Source organism: Aethalodelphis obliquidens, unplaced genomic scaffold (assembly GCF_003676395.1).
Source record: "Aethalodelphis obliquidens isolate GAN/ISIS:26980383/991018 unplaced genomic scaffold, ASM367639v1 scaffold23, whole genome shotgun sequence".
Lineage (NCBI taxonomy): Eukaryota > Metazoa > Chordata > Mammalia > Artiodactyla > Delphinidae > Aethalodelphis > Aethalodelphis obliquidens.
Genome location: NW_020837967.1, coordinates 8,582,208 through 8,602,899, shown reverse-complemented (window position 1 = coordinate 8,602,899; position 20,692 = coordinate 8,582,208). Strand labels below are relative to the sequence as shown.

At 40.9% G+C, this 20,692-nt stretch overlaps 2 long non-coding RNA genes across 4 annotated transcripts in view; both read right to left on the bottom strand.

Moving 5' to 3' along the window:
- Positions 1-186: 186 nt before the first annotated feature.
- Positions 187-2,779, bottom strand: LOC113628302 (uncharacterized). The gene is made up of 2 exons (XR_003435978.1): positions 2,676-2,779; positions 187-414 (listed from the first exon to the last, which is right to left on the bottom strand). It is a non-coding gene; the product is annotated as an uncharacterized LOC113628302 (long non-coding RNA).
- A 458-nt stretch (positions 2,780-3,237) lies between these two features.
- Positions 3,238-20,692, bottom strand: part of LOC113628301 (uncharacterized) — a 30,665-nt gene continuing 13,210 nt past the window's right edge. For 2 of the 3 annotated variants that reach the window (XR_003435976.1, XR_003435977.1), the window contains exons 2-4: positions 5,955-6,127; positions 5,804-5,848; positions 3,238-3,929 (exon numbers count right to left, since the gene is read on the bottom strand). This is a non-coding gene — a long non-coding RNA (uncharacterized LOC113628301). Of the gene's footprint in view, positions 3,930-5,803; positions 5,849-5,954; positions 7,420-20,692 lie in introns of those variants that run through there. The other variant, XR_003435975.1, reaches the window with a different exon arrangement.

The following is a 20,692-nucleotide window of genomic DNA, read 5'->3' as shown; positions in this document are numbered from 1 at the left end:
CCCTACAATTAAAGCTGTATTGCTATTTAGGAACACATTGTCTTAGTGTAGTTTTTGAATGGACAGTTTTCATCATTAATGAAGGATGAAGAAAACCACACAATTTACTGACTTTAAGTTTAGATTTGACTTAACAAATGAAAGTATCTCAATGAATTTTTCCTTTTTGGCTTTTTTTTCTTTTTAAACTGGGAGAAGAGAAAGAAGTCAGGGATTTAAAACCAAATTGGAGGGCAAGGTGGGAGGTCCTACCAAGATCCCCAACGTGCCCTGTGCCTTATGCGCTGCCTGAGGCCATCGTCTGGCTCCTCTCCCGGGCTGGCTGGCTTCCCGAGCCTCTCCTTTTGGCCTTTGGCAAGACCATCTCCATCTTGGGCTTTCCCTTGGGTCTGGGGGTTTTGATCCTCAGCTGAGCTGCAGAGCAGAATTTTGGGAGTGAGCGACTCTGATCCTTTCAGGCTGCTTTTGGTAACCTCTCACCTGGGGCTGTATTTTACAGCTTTGAATTTTTTAAATAATAAAATATAATTCCTAGTTCATTGTAGGTACTTACTGTTAGATAAATGGATACAGAGAACAAATAGTGCCTACCTTCCTGCTGCATTTTTTGAATATGACACTGAGATAAAATTGAACAGGTTTTGTGGATGCTGAGTGAACCAGTTCTTTTCAAGAGCAGTGGAGAAGTGTTGTTATGTGTTCGGTAGGTGCTGAGTGATCCTCAGAAGGACTGGGGCCTCCTGGAGGCCTAGCAGAGCTCGCCACTTGTGTAGCAATGCCCTGTTTCATCTGTGATCCCTTCAGCCCCCTTGGCTTCAGTGGAGTCAGCGTCTCAAGACTCCCATTGGATGGATCATGGAGACATGGATTGTCTCCTGAAAGGCCAACCAGGGAGCCCCTAACCTTGCTGAAAAAGAGAAGGAAGTAGGGAACACACCCTCGAGTGAAATGGGAAAAGGACACTGAAGGACTAATTTGGGATTCATATTTTAAGCTCTGTGGGTTGCAAGGAAGGCCCCTGCACACAAGTGCATGCAGGTCATGACTGGCAGCCCCCGAACACCGAGCCTTCCCAGCACTTCTGCACCGAAAACAGATCATCCCGCAGGTGCCAGCAGACCCCATCAGGGGAAGGGAGGCGTGCAGGGGCTCGCAGTTGCCAGGGCTGCTGGACTCGGACCGGCCCGGGGCAGGGGCTTCCTTCCACTTCTTCCTAGTAGGTTTTCTTACTAAGTTTGCATGTCTGGAGCTGCTCAAGGTCAACAGTGTCACTTTCCATTAGAAGCGTTCATCTCTGACTTGAAAGGGTCACAGGAGGTCTCTGTGAGTGTGGGCTGTGAGTGTGGGCTGTAGGTCAATGCCCGGGAGGTCCTGGTACCCACGTTGTCCATCGTAGGTCTTGTAGGAAGCACCCTGGAGGAACCTGTGTCCTTTAGGGACTCGGTCTGGGTAGGGAGCTTTATTCCTTAAAGAACTTTGTTTCAACAGAATGCAGGATAAAAGTACGGCATTCCAAAGTAACTGCCATTTTGAACAAAAATATTAAATGTAACTAGAACTTAGGCATAACATTTATAGTAACAAACATTGGTATTGATTTGTATTGTAATGGAACCTTGGGTTTCAGTCTCAGACCAAAGTTAACTTGCTTTGCCACCTTGGACAAGTTACTTCACCTCTCTGGATCACTCAGTGAATTTGACTGGCAGAGATACACTTGCTCACGTTTTCACCACCTGTCTTACTGTTTCTAAACACACTCTGCTCAGCCATTCTTGCATCACGATTGGTGGATGCTGCTCTGCGTGGATGTAGGAAGGCTGGACCCACTGAAAGACAAGTCCGAGCTTATCTGTGAGTTTCCCCGGGGAAATCGGTTGTCTCTTCCAGGGCGCCTCCCAAAGAAGGGTGGCCGTCGGCAGATACAGCTGTTCTTAAGAGGAGGATGTGGTATCCAGAATTCAGCTGCTGTCTGTCCTTCCTGGGTCTGCCCTAATGCACCTCAATCTGCAGCTTGTCCAGTTGGGTCTTACTGTACCTTGTGGTTCTTGTCCATGTTGATGGACAATGAAAATCTTGCAACAGTGAAGTTGGGCGTTGGAATCCTCCCCTGACAAATGTCTTGAGAAGACATCTTTGTGTTAGCCCCCAGGTGATGCTTCTCCTTCTTAGACCTGCAGACCCAAAGCTCTGGGGGCCACCCTGGAGGAGGAGGCCTTCACTCCCACCCTGTGGCACTTCCGTGGAACTTGGCCACTTGCAGGCTTCCCAGATCTGCCTCTGCTCACCAGCTCCTGGATCTTCTGCAAAGGACTTGCATTTGGGGGGATCAAAGGAGTTGGGGGTCCACTCCAAAGAGAAGAGCCGCATTTGGGGGCAGCATAAGGTAAAGCAGTGACTGTGCAGGGTCAGGACGCACGAGTACGAGGCCTCGCCAGGGCACACGGTCTGGCAAGTCTCAGAGCTTGGCTGGATTCCCAGAGCTTCATCTTTCTTTAAAGCAAAGAAATGTGTCACCCCCTGGGTCACCCTAAGATCCTTCCACTCCTAATACTCAGTTATCCTACAAATCACTTAGTTATTCTGAGATTTCCAGGAGCACTGTTGGGACTCACAAGAGATTTACTCACCCCTGCAATATTACGAAAACAAACACAGAATTTGGGAAAGCCTACCGTGAAGCGTTCCAAGGTCTCACCGGGGAGGGAAAGACGAATCTGGTTGGTGCATTTTCTGCTTCCAGTCAGGACCGTGAGTGTGCAGGTGGCCCACTGTCACTGAGGCAAAGTGGACACAGAAGGCCTGGGGCACCATGGGGATGGGACCACCAGGGCGACGGGACCACGTACAAACGGGTTCGACCAATGCAGGAGGCAAGGAGATTTCATGCAGATGTTCATCTGACAAGAGTCCCAGGCAGTAACTGATCACCCTCTTGTGTTTCTGGTTCTTTTTCTTCTTCATCATCATCTTGTATTTTCATTTTTATTATATTTGATCGTTATCTGCATCTCTTCTATCAGCTTTTATAGTCCTATACTGACTGATGGCCTTTCAGAAGGTCAACAGTGGATTTAAAAGTACATTGGTAAGGAAAGACAAGATAGGGGTAGGGGGAGTAAGAAGTACTAACTACTATGTATAAAATGAATAAGCTACAAGGATATATTGTATAGCACAGGGAATAGAGTCGATGTTTTATAATAACTATAAATGGAGTATAACCTTTAAAAATTGTGAATCACTGAAATTTATATAATATTATAAATCAACTATACCTCAATAAAATATAGTAATAAACAATAATAAAAGCTTACAGAAAGTATTAAAAAAGTACATTGGTAAAGTAGATTGGCCTATAGATAAAGTGACTCTTTTAAAGCTTATGTTATTAAATGTAATGGGGAATTTAATTGGTGAGATTTTAATGTCTTCAAATATTTATGGCTATTCTGCTTTTTCATTTTTCAGAATTTCTCTCAGGCTTCCAAGATTTAAAAACAAAAAGGTTTTGTTAACACATAGTGAAAAATACATTTCTGTGATATCTTTGTAAGATTATTTCATGGTGCTGTAATCTGAGCCCTCTTTGGAAGAAACGTGGATTTAAATTACGGAAGAGTTCCCTGATTATTGATTTCTGAAGGATTGAAAAAGTTAATGGTACACTAAAACTCTTAAGGCATCCCCAAAGAGCTCTTGTTCATTAAGCCTTAGTGAATTCTTCAACATGCAGCCCCTCTTTTCCCGACTTTGTTTATTCAGCAAAGCCAAGAATGTGACCCCCCCCAAATTTTTTACACAAAATTAAAATGCTATGTACTCATCAGAATAGTCAGAATCTTATTTTCCTTCTTAACTTACAAGTAGTGATCATGCAGTGAAGTAGATGTTCCATGTTGCTGCTAATTTTAGTTTGTCAGCATTTTCTGGAAGCAACCAAAAGTCATATGTATTTAGACAGCTATGATTTCTGCCAACCCAGCTGGCTTCAGGAACTGGGGGGGGGGGGGGTGGTTCATTCTTACTTTATGCCGAAATCTGTTTGGGATGATGGCTGTTACCATTGGTCTTTTGACCTCTGATTTGCATTTATTTGAAAAATTTGAGTTGATTGTCCTTAATAAATAATCCCATTCCTATGTATTCTTACTTGGATAGCCCATGAAAACAAAAATCAGAGTTTAATTCACTGAGTAAAGCATTAGCCTTATTTTATAAGTGCTAAAGAGCAAGCATAATTTATTGCACAAATAAAACGAATAGTATGTGATTTTTTTCCTTAAATTCCTGCAGACACATGGATTTGGAATTCCTTTTCTAATTTGTGGTTTTTCTTCCCAGGAACACACTGGCTTACCACGCCTCACAGCACAAAGTGATACATTTCATGTCCTTAGGCTAAAATATTCTAGTAGATCCATTTTCAGAACTTAATCCCAGTCTTGAAATATTTAAATTCTTTTTTATATTTATTCCCCGGCATGAGCCTGACACCTTGCATACATTGTTAATCCTTTGGGTGAAAGAGGATCAACCCAACAGAAACATTCCTCTTTACATTACCTCCTTGTGGAATAAGGAAGGAGCAGAAAGGGATGTAAGAACTTGTTCATCTAGAATCAGAAAATCTCAGTGTTGGAATCATCATCCACATTCATTTTCAGATGAGGAAATTAGGTTCAGGATGTGAAATGAACATGAAGGTCAAGTCTGGCTTTGGCTTTGGTAGCTAACAAATAATTGGTCCTGATGGGAACCATGTTGATTTTTCACCTTGAGTACCTTGAGGATTAAAACCTCATTGCAAACCAATAATTATGTAAGTGTTGATATTCAAAAGTCACACGTTCATAACTCCGTTCCATTTGAATCTATCCTTCATTTAAGATGAACACAACTGACGGAAGTTATGGGTCCCATGTTGAACTGAGTTGCTGACTATGAAGCTAATAAGTCTAAAGCTTCCCTGACATCTACATTCCTGATTACATATTTGCAGCAATGAACCTAAAAGATCAATGTTATATTTACAAACTCCAGTGGTAAAATATGTGGACAGATCCTGCATACAGTTGGACATAATTTAAAATGTATGCCTCGTCCTTGGAGCTGTTCCTTTTATGCCACTCTTTACAGTCAGTAAGGACTCAGGGAGCCCTCCATGTGCACACAGTGCTGTGCTGATAAAAGAAGGGAAAGACACTGTCCCTGCCCTTCTGGAGCTTACAGTTGAAGTACAAAGATGAAGTGTTTTTTTCTCATAATGAGGGGACAGTAGGAAATTAGAATATAGACAGAATGGAATTAGAATATAGACAGAATCTATGGATCTAAGGATCATATACTTATAGCTTAGTGAAAATAGGCTAATGGACTACAGAAGTCAGGAAAGGCTTCCTAGCAGATGTGGGACTGTGGCAGAGCCCTGGAATCTTTGTAGATTCAGAGCCCTGAATCTTTGTACAAACTGGAAGAGAAAAGGGATTCTAAGCAAAGATAACAAGTGTGGCATGGTGAGGATGAGGACCAGTGTGAAAGGATAAAAATATGTGCAGTACATCCAAGGGATACTGAGTAAGCAGGGCTGGGTTTGTCGGACCTGGAAACCTGGGCTTCTGCCAGGAGAGATCGGATCTGTGTGCTCACATTTTCATTCCTCCAACAAGGCAGCTGCTGGAGATAACTGCCTGGCCTCAGATGAGTTCTGCTGTGGGTTAGCTCTGTGACCCCAAGCAAATCACTTAACCTTTCTGAACCTCCATTCTCTCATCTGTAAAGTGAGGACCAAAATAGCACTTACCTCCTAGGACGATAATGAAGATTCAGATGAGAAGAGAACCCGTGCCTGGAACACAGTGAATGTTCGGTATGTGTTCGATATATTTTGACTCTGGCCTGCTGCCTGTAAGGACCAGGCTTCCTAGGCAAGCCCTTCATCCTACTTCGCTCACCTAGAGAAGATCATCCTGAACGCAGAGAGGACGTGGCAGCAGCATCATCCTGTAGAAAGCCATTCTCTGAGTCATCCCCGAGGACCGCAGGCTGGGGACTGAGGCAGCCTAGGCCACAGACTCAGCCTTCGCTTTTGCAGAGTCAAGAGACCCAGAAGGGCTGGGCAGGGTAGCTGAGGAGAAAGGAAGCACAAGAGGAAGTAAGTTATCTCAGTGGGGATGAATCATCCAGTAGCTATTTGAACCCGTTTCCCCAGGGAGCATCCTTGCCTCAGACAGGAACCCAGCAGAGTTAGAGCCAATGACATGGGCATCAGCTTTGGCTTCACTGGAATGGCTAACATGCTCACTTCCCCAAGCCCTCCCAGCTGCCATTTATACATGGAGAATGAACCCTTGGCCACACACCACGAGAAGGAAGAGTGACTTGGTCTCCCCAGGCCATTAAAGAGTTTCCAGTGCCTCAAAACGCAACTAGTAAACAAGCACTAAAAGATCTGCATTGAAGGTCACCTCTGCCCGGGAGCTGCTGCCAACAGTCCTGGCCTTGTAGCACGTGCACAGAAAAAACACAAACTACACTCGCGAGTGGGATTCTCTACTTGGAATCCTGTCCCACTTCTGGAAAAAGTGTTCTTGGTTACAGTGTCAGAACTGAGGCTTCTGGCTACGGAAAAGTAATTAAAAGCTTATTACAGTTGCCAGGTAAATGATGTTCAAGAGGAATTTTCTATGTTATTTTATTCTATCTCTTCTTTGTATTCTATTTGTGGCTGCACTGCACAGCATGCAGGATCTTAGTTCCCCAACCAGGGATCGAACCTGGTCCTCCTGCAATGGAAGCTTGGAGTCTTAACCACTGGACCACCAGGGAAGTCCCAAACACCTTTTTTTTTTTCTAGAGGAATTTTAAGTTATTTAAACGCGGTAACTTTGTGAATTCCAAGCAAACTCAATTACACAAACTCAAAAAAAGGAGCGATTCCAACAGTTTCTTTCAATTCAGATTTTAGTCAGTTCAAAGGAAATCTTGCTGCTAAGGCTAATGCCTTCTCTTGATCTCCTTATATGTCTGCTTTAGGACAGTGGAGATCAAGAGCGTAGAGAAGAGGGATTTTCTTTAGTGTTCATTTTTATTTACATTGTTGCATAAGGTCTCTGTTCCCTCCATACTGTTGAGACATATTCTAGAGGGAGAGACCACCCCTTGCTGTGTGTCTCCACAGCTGGCTGGGCTCAGGCTGGTGTGCGTTCAGGAAAGAGCAGCCAAGAAGTAAAGAAAGTGTTTCCTTCTTGCTGTGTATGTGCTTGTTAAAGCTGCAGAAACAAAACATCCCTTCACTTCACTTTTTTGAAAGGGTGGATGGAGTTTCTGGTAAAATATCTACCCAGAATGAACATCTCTAGTTAGGCATGGGTGGGAAATTAAATTCTGGTATTGATTGATTCTCTCTGCTCCTGTCACAATAAGCTATAATAATTTGTTATATAAATTATTATGTATATAATAATATATATAATAATATATTATATATAATTTATTATATTTATTATGATTCAGTCTGGGAGTAAATCCACTGTGTGAAGGTCTCCAATTCACTGACACCATTAATCTGATAATTAGAGCAGTGATCACTGAGGGAATCCAGGGATGGAGGAACGGGCCAGGCCTGGCTTAATTCTTTTGTCTTATCCTCACCCTGACTCTGAGGCAGATATTCCAAAATGCCACAAGCCCCTTCCATTCTTCCTGACTAATGACAAAACTCCCTATTCCTCAGTAATACATTGTCCCTTCTCTTGATAAATTCTGAATGTCTTTTCCTCATCTGTAAAATTGGGTTAGTGATGCTTATTGCAGGGGATTGAAAGGATTCAATGAGAAAATATCTGTAAGCCCCATGGCAATAGGCCAACCCTGTGCTGTGACTGCCCTTCCTGCCTGTGGTATTAGAATCACCTCCTGATGGAATTGCTGTGGGCAAGTCAACCAGATGCACACATTCGTTGTAAATGTGATTGTTTGCTACCCTGGGTAGCTCTTCATATAAACCAAAGGAATTCTGATTTGGGGTTTCTTTGTTTAAACAAAACATCCACTGGGGTGCCCCTCCCTCCCGCCGGCCTGAGTGAGCCAGAGCCCCCGAATCAGCGGTTCCTTTAACCCCGTCCTGTCTGAGTGAAGAACAGACGCCCTCCTGCGACCTACACGCAGAGGCGGGGCCAAATCCAAAACTGAGCCCCTGGGAGCTGTGAGAACAAAGAAGAGAAAGGAAAATCTCTCCAAGCAGCCTCAGGAGGAGCGGATTAAATCTCCACAGTCAACTTGATGTACCTGCATCTGTGGAACACCTGAATAGACAACGAATCATCCCAAATTCAGGAGGTGGACTTTCAGAGCAAGATTTATGATTTTTTTCCCCTTTTCCTCTTTTTCCGTGTGGATGAAAGGCTCTTGGTGCTGCAGCCAGGAGTCAGTGCTGTGCCTCTGAGGTGGGAGAGCCAAATTCAGGACACTGGTCCACAAGAGACCTCCCAGCTCCACATAATACCAAACGGCGAAAATCTCCCAGAGATCTCCATCTCAACACCAGCACCCAGCTTCACTCAACGACCAGCAAGCTACAGTGCTGGACACCCTATGCCAAACAACTAGCAAGACAGGAACATAACCCCAACCATTAGCAGAGAGACTGCCTAAAATCATAATAAGTCCACAGACACCCCAAAACACACCACCAGACGTGGACCTGCCCACCAGAAAGACAAGATCCAGCCTCATCCACCGGAACACAGGCACTAGTCCCCTCCACCAGGAAGCCTACACAACCCACTGAACCAACCTTAGCCACTGGGGGACAGACACCAAAAACAACGGGAACTACGAACCTGCAGCCTGCAAAAAGGAGACCCCAAACACAGTAATATAAGCAAAATGAGAAGACAAAAAAACACACAGCAGATGAAGGAGCAAGATAAAAACCCACCAGACCTAACAAATGAAGAGGAAATAGGCAGTCTACCTGAAAAAGAATTCAGAATAATGATAGTAAAGATGATCCAAAATCTTGGAAATAGAATGGACAAAATGCAAGAAACATTTAACAAGGACCTAGAAGAACGAAAGATGAAACAAACAACGATGAACAACACAATAAATGAAATGAAAAATACTCTAGATGGGATCAATAGCAGAATAACTGAGGCAGAGAACGGATAAGTGACCTGGAAGATAAAATAGTGGAAATAACTACTGCAGAGCAGAATAAAGAAAAAAGAATGAAAAGAACTGAGGACAGTCTCAGAGACCTCTGGGACAACATTAAACGCACCAACATTCGAATTATAGGGGTTCCAGAAGAAGAAGAGAAAAAGAAAGGGACTGAGAAAATATTTGAAGAGATTATAGTTGAAAACTTCCCTAATATGGCAAACAGTTAATCAAGTCCAGGAAGCACAGAGAGTCCCATACAGGATAAATCCAAGGAGAAATATGCCAAGACACATATTAATCAAACTGTCAAAAATTAAATACAAAGAAAACATATTAAAAGCAGCAAGGGAAAATCAACAAATAACACACAAGGGAATCCCCATAAGGTTAACAGCTGATCGTTCAGCAGAAACTCTGCAAGGCAGAAGGGACTGGCAGGACATATTTAAAGTGATGAAGGAGAAAAACCTGCAACCAAGATTACTCTACCCAGCAAGGATCTCATTCAGATTTGATGGAGAAATTAAAACCTTTACAGACAAGCAAAAGCTGAGAGAGTTCAGCACCACCAAACCAGCTCTACAACAACTGCTAAAGGAACTTCTCTAGTCAAGAAACACAAGAGAAGGAAAAGACCTACAATAACGAACCCAAAACAATTAAGAAAATGGGAACAGGAACATACATGTTGATAATTACCTTAAATGTAAATGGATTAAATGCTCCCACCAAAAGACACAGATTGGCTGAATGGATACAAAAACAAGACCCATATATTTGCTGTCTACAAGAGACCCACTTCAGACCTAGAGACACATACAGACTGAAAGTAAGGAGATGGAAAAAGTTATTTCATGCAAATGGAAACCAAAAGAAAGCTGGAGTAGCAATTCTCATATCAGACAAAATAGACTTTAAAATAAAGACTATTAGAAGAGACAAAGAAGGACACTACATAATGATCAAGAGCTCGATCCAAGAAGAAGATATAACAATTGTAAATATTTATATACCCAACATAGGAGCACCTCAATACATAAGGCAAATAGTAACAGCCATAAAAGGGGAAATCGACAGTAACACATTCATAGTAGGGGACTTTAACACCCCACTTTCACCAATGGACAGATCATCCAAAAAGAAAATAAATAAGGAAACACAAGCTTTAAATGATACATTAAACAAGATGGACTTAATTGATATTTACAGGACATTCCATCCAAAAACAACAGAATACACATTTTTCTCAAGTGTTCATGGAACATTCTCCAGCATAGATCATATCTTGGGTCACAAGTCAAGCCTTGGTAAATTTAAGAAAATTGAAATTGTTTCAAGTATCTTTTCTGACCACAACACTATGAGACTAGATATCAATTACAGGAAAAGATCTGTAAAAAATACAAACACATGGAGGCTAAACAATACACTACTTAATAACGAAGTGATCACTGAAGAAATCAAAGAGGAAATCAAAAAATTCCTAGAAACAAATGACAATGGAGACACGAGAACCCAAAATCTATGGGATGCAGCAAAAGCAGTTCTAAGAGGGAAGTTTATAGCAATAGAATCCTACCTTAAGAAACAGGAAACATCTCGAATAAACAACCCAACCTTGCACCTAAAGCAATTAGAGAAAGAAGAACAAAAAAACCCAAAGTTAGCAGAAGGAAAGAAATCATAAATATCAGATCAGAAATAAATGAAGAAGAAATGAAGGTAACGATAGCAAAGATCAATAAAACTAAAAGCTGGTTCTTTGAGAAGATAAACAAAATTGATAAACCATTAGCCAGACTCATCAAGAAAAAAAGGGAGAAGACTCAAATCAATAGAATTAGAAATGAAAAAGGGGAAGTAACAACTGACACTGCAGAAATACAAAAGATCATGAGAGATTACTACAAGCAACTCTATGCCAATAAAATGGACAACCTGGAAGAAATGGACAAATTCTTAGAAATGCACAACCTGCCAAGACTGAACCAGGAAGAAATAGAAAATATGAACAGACCAGTCACAAGTACTGAAATTGAAACTGTGATTTAAAATCTTCCAACAAACAAAAGCCCAGGACCAGATGGCTTCACAGGCGACTTCTATCAAACATTTAGAGAAGAGCTAACACCTATCCTCAAACTCTTCCAAAATATAGCAGAGGGAGGAACACTCCCAAACTCATTCTACGAGGCCACCGTCACCTTGATACCAAAACCAGGCAAGGATGTCACAAAGAAAGAAAACTACAGGCCAATATCACTGATGAACACAGATGCAAAAATCCTCAACAGAATACTAGCAAACAGAATCCAACAGCACATTAAAAGGATCATACACCATGATCAAGTGGCGTTTATTTCAGGAATGCAAGGATTCTTCAATATACGCAAATCAATCAACGTGATAAACCATATTAACAAATTGAAGGAGAAAATCCATATGATCATCTCAATAGATGCAGAGAAAGCTTTTGACAAAATTCAACACTGATTTATGATAAAAACCCTGCAGAAAGTAGGCATAGAGGGAACTTTCCTCAACATAATAAAGGCCGTTTATGACAAACCCACAGCCAACATCGTTCTCAATGGCGAAAAACTGAAAGCATTTCCACTAAGATCAGGAACAAGACAAGGTTGCTCACTCTCACCACTCTTATTCTACATAGTTTTGGAAGTTTTAGCCACAGCAATTAAAGAAGAAAAGGAAATAAAAGGAATCCAAATGGGAAAAGAAGAAGTAAAGCTGTCATTGTTTGCAGGTGACATGATACTATACATAGAGAATCCTAAAGAAGCTACCAGAAAACTACTAGAGCTAATCAATGAATTTGGTAAAGTAGCAGGACACAAAATTAATACACAGCAATCTCTGGCATTCCTATACACTAATGATGAAAAATCTGAAAGTGAAATCAAGAAAACACTCCCATTTACCACTGCAACAAAAATATCTAGGAATAAACCTACCTAAGAAGACAAAAGACCTGTATGCAGAAAATTATAAGACACTGATGAAAGAAATTCAAGATGATACAAATAGATGGAGAGATATACCATGTTCTTGGATTGGAAGAATCAACATTGTGAAAATGACTCTACTACCCAAAGCAATCTACAGATTCAATGCAATCCCTATCAAACTACCACTGGTATTTTTCACAGAACTAGAACAAAAAATTTCACAATTTGTATGGAAACACAAAAGACCCCGAAGAGCCAAAGCAATGTTGAGAACGAAAAACGGAGCTGGAGGAATCAGGCTCCCTGACTTCAGACTGTACTACAAAGCTTCAGTAATGAAGACAGTATGGTACTGGCACAAAAACAGAAAGATCAAAGGAACAGGACAGAAAGCCCAGAGATAAACCCACACACATATGGTCACCTTATCTTTGATAAAGGAGGCAGGAATGTAGAGTGGAGAAAGGACAGCCTCTTCAATAAGTGGTGCTGCGAAAACTGGACAGGTACATGTAAAAGTATGAGATTAGATCACTCCCTAACACCATACACAAAAATAAGCTCAAAATGGATTAAAGACCTAAATGTAAGGCCAGAAACTATCAAACTCTTAGAGGAAAACATAGGCAGAACACTCTGTGACATAAATCACAACAAGATCCTTTTTGACCCACCTCCTAGAGAAATGGAAATAAAAACAAAAATAAACAAATGGGACCTAATGAAACTTCAAAGCTTTTGCACAGCAAAGGAAACCATAAACAAGACCAAAGGACAACCCTCAGAATGGGAGAAAATATTTGCAAATGAAGCAACTGACAAAGGATTAACCTCCAAAATTTATAAGCAGCTCATGCAGCTCAATAACCAAAAAACAAACAACCCAATCCAAAAATGGACAGAAGACCTAAACAGACATTTCTCCAAAGAAGATATACAGACTGCCAAAAAACACAGAAAGAATGCTCAACTTCATTAATCATTAGAGAAATGCAAATCAAAACTACAATGAGGTATCACCTCACACTAGTCAGAATGGCCATCATCAAAAAATCTACAAACAATAAATGCTGGAGACGGTGTGGAGAAAAGGGAACCCTCTTGCACTGTTGGTGGGAATGTAAATTGATACAGCCACTGTGGAGAACAGGATGGAGGTTCCTTAAAAAACTAAAAATAGAATTACCATAGGACCCAGCAATCCCACTACTGGGCATATACCCTGAGAAAACCATAATTCAAAAAGAGTCATGTACCAAAATGTTCATTGCAGCTCTATTTACAATAGCCCGGAGATGGAGACAAACCTAAGTGTCCATTATCGGATGAATGGATAAAGAAGATGTGGCACATATATACAATGGAATATTACTCAGCCATAAAAAGAAATGAAATTGAGCTATTTGTAATGAGGTGGATAGACCTAGAGTCTGTCATACAGAGTGAAGTAAGTCAGAAAGAGAAAGACAAATACCGTATGCTAACACACATATATGGAATTTACAAAAAAAATGTCATGAAGAACCTAGGGGTAAGAACCTAGGGGCTGGATGGCTGAATCAATCCAAAATGAAGTCCTTAGTGAAAAAAATATGCTTGACATTTGCTTATTCAAATGCCGGGGCGGGTGGGATGGAGAGGAATCTTCCTTTTTAAAATAGTGATACATGTATTACTTTTTCTTATAAATGTTTTCTCACTGTAGAGGATTAAAACGTAGAGAAACACATAAAGAAAAAAATACAAAATCCCTATTCTTTCACCCCACAAATATAACCATTCATAATAGGGGTATTTTTAAGGCATAATTATACATGTAGCAAAGGTGGAAAGTGGAATGGTTCAAAGCACAGATCCTAGAGCCAGACTGCCTAGATTCTAATCCCAGTTCTTCCATTTACTAGCTGGGTGACCTTGTATGTATCCTTTAATATTTATTTTCCACGTGTTTATAATATGCAGGGCTCTCTATGCTCAGAGACAGGTAGAGGCTTGTCCCATTCAGATCTAAGGGCAATACTGCTTTTACCAATATTGATCAGAATCCAAACACATGATCTCAATATAACGTAAGCAGAGTCTAGGAAATTTGGCCTTCCTGTGTGCCAAGGAAGGGGAAGTGAGTGTGAGCCATGCCCATGTCATTAAATATCATTAGGAAACATGACTTTTAGTGGTGGCAGTATTCCAGCATATACATAACTATACTGTATTCAGTTCTCTCCAATTTATAGCCCTTCACACAACAGACTCTCACAAGGCTCCTGAAACTTCCTAAGATCCTGTAGATTCAGAATGGCCAAGTCAGCTCAAAACCATGAAGACTCTTGGGGTGAAGGACAATTAGAAGGAATCGTCCAGCTCCAAGACAGGGCCACACAGACAGACAGCATTTCATGTAGGACAACATTGGTCAGCAGCAGTGTGGAAATTCCGGTTAAGTCTCACAATGGTAACTAATGTGCACATGTCTTAGGAACATTTCTTAAATCTCATTCTCAGTCTTTATTTCAGCAGATGAATACCACAACACCTTTTTATATTCGTTTATCTCCATATATACATTATAGGAATATATAGATACTGTAGGTATATGTGAGTATATATATTTTTCTTCTAGTCTCTCTCTCTACACACACACACATATATAGTCTAATGTATAGTGTATATAGTATATATGATATATACATATATATATATATATAATAGACTAGAAGGAGAGAGTGGAAGAAAATATACCAAAGGCTAACCTTGGTCCTCTTTACATTGGAGATCATGGATGACTTTTTTTCCTAATACTTCTGTACATTTTCTAAATTAGCCATAATTTAGAGACTTCTGGGACACTATCAAATGAAATAATATACACATACAAGACTATCCATGACATAACTCTTAGCTACATCTTCACCATTATATCGTGCTATCACACTATATGTTCTTGCTATTTTAAGTTATGTGTGGGTCCTTAAACAAGTTTTTTTCTTTTTCTGTTAATATTGCTTTCTCTCCCCGAATGCCTCTCAGGTCCTCTCCACCTAGAGGCGAATTTCAGGACTCATTTCAGATCATGATCACTTCCGGAAAGCCTGTGCTTTCTTAAGTATAGCACTGTAGAAAGTACCGGAGATCTTACCTCTCCAGAGGAGAAACTTTCTTCTTGGGAATTAATTATTTGAAATCTCTGCTCCCTTCTCCCCCAAACTCCACATCACCAACTCAATAACTCAGTGGCTGTCTCTTCTTCAATAACCTCTTTAATCTGCTTACATCTGGGTTCCTTCATTTTTTCTACCCCTTTCCTCATCTGGTTCAGAATTAGTGGCAGAGGTAGTAGAGAAATCATCAGAAACCAGATATTAGGGAAAACTTCTTTTCCTCAGCCAGGGAAGAGATGGTTCAGCACCAAGGACAAGGGCACCCATGCCTGCCTGGGCTTTCTTCCCTGCCCTCTCGTCCCCACATTTTAGTTGTGCCATGCCTGTGTTCCCTAGGTTAAGAGCTCCTCTTCACTGCTGAGTTTATCTCTGTCAGAGCTGTCCCTTTATACTGAAATTACTTGTTTCTTATTATCTCCCCTGCCACACTTAGGGGTAGCCTCCTTAGCTGCACTTGGCACAATTCCTGGGGCATAGCAGACTCTGCAAATTATAGATGAACTAATAAATGAAACAATGACAATAAATCAACAAATAGATTTCATAAGACAGAGTCAAATCCAAGGACACATTTAGATACGACAAGTATGCTTGGAAGCAAAGTCATGTATTTGTTACTACTCCTTCAGACATTAGTTCTCAACCCTGGCTGTGCCTCAGAATGATCTTTAGAGATTATTAAAAATGCAAAATCCAAGACGCTACTCCAGAAATGCAGAATAAGAATCCTAAGAGTGGGGGCTTGTCATGCGTATGGGAGGGTGGACAGGTGATTTCCAAGGGCATGAAATGATTCTTCCGCAAATAGTCGTAAGGGCTGCCACACCCCTAGAGGGAGAATCAGGCATCTGGAGAGGGAGGAAGCTCCCCCTGCTCTTGTTTATATGAGCAACAGGACCCAATCTTTTCATCTGGGTGAAACAGAAATCAGGAGGATTGTGTCTTTATGCTGACATCTACTGGCCTCTCACTTCTGGTGTAATAGCACAGGTAAAGTTATTCTTTCAGGTCCTTCCCTTTCCATCTGCAACCTACAAGTAAACAGTCCTCAGAAGCATTTCACTTCCCAGGTGGTGCCAGTAACACAGGATAAGTCCACTCTGCTTCAACCAGGGAAGCAAAGAAATGCCAACAACAGCACAGTGGATGTGAAAGAAAATCCGTTTCAAGCTTTTGATTTCCTTTCTTTTTGTGAACTTCACCTTTCTGGTAATCTTTGTAGAACTAGCTGCAAGGTTTTCTCATCAAATATTGATGAGAGGGCTTTCTGCCAGATTTTCCAAAGATCTGAAAGAATTAATTAACTGGACTCTACCATTCAATTCAGGAAAATCATTCCTGTGTCTCTCACTACATCCACCATTATAGCATTTGACCCAGTCCTGCCCTGAAGGAGCTTATGCTCTGGTTGAAGGATATGGTGTTGGCCTCAAGTTATGTGAATGAAGACTCTGGCCATCCTCTTCATCACTCTTCTGCCAAATCTAGGAGCTGCCTTTTATAACATAACTCTCCTGATCAAAAAACAACTCAAATGACAAGACTACAAAGCAGCCTAATTTTTTTTTTTTTGTGGTACGTGGGCCTCTCACTGTTGTGGCCTCTCCCGTTGCGGAGCACAGGCTCCGGACGCGCAGGCTCAGCGGCCATGGCTCACGGGCCCAGCCACTCCGCGGCATGTGGGATCCTCCTGGAGCGGGGCACGAACCCGTGTCCCCTGCATCGGCAGGTGGACTCTCAACCACTGCACCACCAGTGAAGCCCTCTAATATATTTTTATCTTGCCACTTCCTGTCCTAAATCATGTAGAAGTCCATATTCATGCCCATGGCTAGCATCTGCTCTGGCACCTGCCAACTTCTTGTTTGTATGAAGTTCATTTGACACTTCCTGCTCGACAGATAGCTGTTGGTAAATTCTGATGTGAATTCCCATGCCCCAGCATTATCACCCTGAAACACCTCCATATACTGGAAAGAACTAATGTAAATTTTTAAGATGGCATTAACTCAAACTCCACAAGTGAAAAATAAAGCACCAAAACTTTACAATCAGGTCTACTTGAATGTGACTATCAGGGCATTCAGGCTCAGCTTGATTGCCCTACAGCCTGACCCAAGTTACTTTGATACTAACATTTCAGTTATACACAGCTACAGCTCCCAAAGTGGTTCCTTGAACATATTTCTTTTTAAAACTTCTCTTGAATTTCAGTAGATAGTGTTTTCAGTACTAAGCATATGGTGAATAGCGTGGTCTTATGGCTATAAATGCCCAGTTAATAGGAAGAAAGTGAAACAGCCCAGAATCCCAAGGTAGAGGAATCCCAGGGCAGTTCCTCTTTATCAGATAAGGTGATGTAAGGAAAGGGCACAAGCTCTGAGATAGCCAAACAGAGTTAAAACAAGGCCTCTGCCAGAACAATCCCTGAGAACTTGGCAAGTCATTTACTTCTCTAGACCACCATAAAGAGGGTAAAATACTACCTCCCTAACACAGTTATCATGCAGATTAATGAATACAAACATTTTAGCCAGCATCTGTCATATGCTAAATGTTCAACAAATGGTTACTAGGAGTGTGGTGGGAATAAATGACATAGTAGTGTTTTTAAAGTTAATTAGCTCACACACAACAAAAGAATGCTATCGATATTACTCAATTAGGTATATGAAAGCAACCTCACATTAATCTGTGATATGTCTACTCCCATCATTTAAATATCAATTATGACAATATCAAGTCAATTCTCCCAATTATATGTGAAAGTTCCATCCAGCTGCCATAAAGTTAAGGGTAGCTTGCCTTCTGTCTGTGTTCCCCCCAAACTCATATGTTGAAGCCCTAACCTCCAGTGAGGCTGTGCCTTTAAGGAAGTAATAAGGTTAAATGAGGTCAAAAGGGTGGGGCCCTGATCAGGAGTAGTGTCCTTATAAGTAGAGACACCAGAGGGCTCTCGCTTTCCCCACCAACCCCCTTCCCACTCCCTCAACACTCCATACCCTGTGTGCATACATCTGAGAACATAGCAAGAAAGCCAGGAAGATAGTTCTCACTAGAAACCAAATCAGCCAAGACCTTGATCTTGGACTTCCAGTCTCCAAAACTGTTAAAAAAATAAATTTCTGTTGTTTGATCCACCTAGCCTTTGATAATTTATGACAGTCCAAGCTAAGATACCAGTCAACTACTGAAGTGCTGACTTGAAAGAACTGTAAACCTCAGAGAAAAATTATTTTTTTCCTGAGTAGCTTTAATTCTTACGTATGGCAGCTGAGTTCACTTAAGTGCATAACATGCATAGTTTAGCATCCCTGATGTTTCAACAAATCATTTACTGTATAAGCAATTATAGTTTGTACCCCCAATAGATGCCTCCCAGCACTAAAAGCCTAGGAATACTGAAATGCATTCAGTCAAGAAATCTCTTTATAGCAAACTAGCTTTGACAGGATTAAATATATGAATAAGAAACACTGCATTCAAAGCACTAAGAAATATTTGAATGTCAGGATTTACTTAAATTTATATAAAGATAATGATCATGTTTCTTGAATGAAAATTCCCTGAGGGTGGACTACCTCAGACACATCCTCTGTTCTTATCTTTGATATTTTAAAAAATGTATAGTTTTGGTGACTTTAATATTCCTGGCTTGAGGGACTTGGTGGTGGTCCAGTGGGTAAGACTCTGCGCTCCCAGTGCTGGGGGCCCGGGTTTGATTCCTGGTCTGGGAACTAGATCCCGCATGCATGCCGCAACTAAGAAGCCCGCATGCTGCAACTGAAAAAAAAAAAAAAAAAAAAGACCCGGTGCAGCCAAAATAAATAAATAATTTAAAAAAATATTCATGACTTGCGTCTGCTCCTACACTGCTGCTGATGTCAATGTGACTGGCGGGCACACTGCCACTTAATGTGGCTGAAAATAAGCCATGCACAGAGCCAAGTGCATCACCTGTGGCAGGCTTAAGAATCACAGCCTCATAGATTGGAGACTTTTATTCATCAGCCCTTCAACTCCATCTCAAAGACTTGATTTCATAGCCCCATCAACAGCACAAGGTTCCCTCTTATATGTCCTGGTTATTCAGCCCAGGGTCACTGAATAGTCTTAAGATTTTGGTTATTCATGGCTGAAACAATAAAGAATTTTTAACTTGGCTTTGGAACTGAACATTTCAGTCTGTCATATAAAGCTCCTTTGATTATCCTCTGGACATGAAGTCTGCCTTTCTGTGCTCATTAGCTGAGTTAGAGGCTAGAAAAGACACTTTGCTGATCTAAGTACTGATACAACAGTAAACAAGTCAGATTCTGTAGGTGCCAACAGGAATGCTCCCTAACAACAGCAAAAGACATCAGTAATAAAGTCACGATGATCGATTGTTCAAATAATCTAAACCTAGACACACACACACACACACACACACACACACACACACCACACCACACCACATTTTCTTTATCCATTCATCTATCAATGGACACTTAGGTTGTTTCCATATCTAGGCTATTGTAAATAATGCTGCAATGAACATGGGGGTGCATATTTCTTTTTAAGTTGGTGTTTTTGTTTTCTTTGGAAAAATACCCAGAAGTGGAATTGCTGGATCATACAGTAGTTCTATTTGTAAGTTTTTGAGGAACCTCCATACTGTTTTCTGTAGTGGCTGCATCAATTTACATTCCCACCAACAGTGCACGAAGGTACACTTGTTGTCCTCACATACTCTCCAATACTTGTTATCTCTCACCTTTTTGATAATAGCCATTCTAACAGCTGTGAAGTGATATCTCATTGTGGTTTGATTTGTATTTCCCCGATGATTACTGAAGTTGAACACCTTTTCATGTACCTGTTGGGTATCTGTATGTCTTCTTTGGACATGTCTATTTAGTTTCTCTACCCATTTTTAAATCAGACTGTTTGGTTTTCTGCTATTGAGTTATATGAGTTCTCTTTATATTTTGGATATTAACCCCTTTTCAAATATATGATTAGCAAATATTTTCTCTCATTTGGTAAGTGGCCTTTTAATTTTGTTAATGGTTTATTTTTCTGTACAGAAATTTTTAGTTTGACGTAGTCTCACTTGTTTACTTTTGCTCTTGTTGCCTTTGCTTTTGGTGTCAAATCCAAAAAGTCATCGTAAGACTGATGTCAAGAAGCTTAGCCCCTATGTTTTCTTCTAGGAGTTTTATGGTTTTAGGTATTACATTCAAGTCTTTAATCCATTTTGAGTTGTGTATCATGTAAGATAGGGATCCAGTTTCATTCTTTTGCATGTTCAGTTTTCCCAAAACCATGTAGTGAAAAGACAGTCCATTCCTCATTGTATGTTCTCAGCTTCTTTGTCATAAATTAACTGACCGTGTATTTGTGGGCGTATTTCTAGGT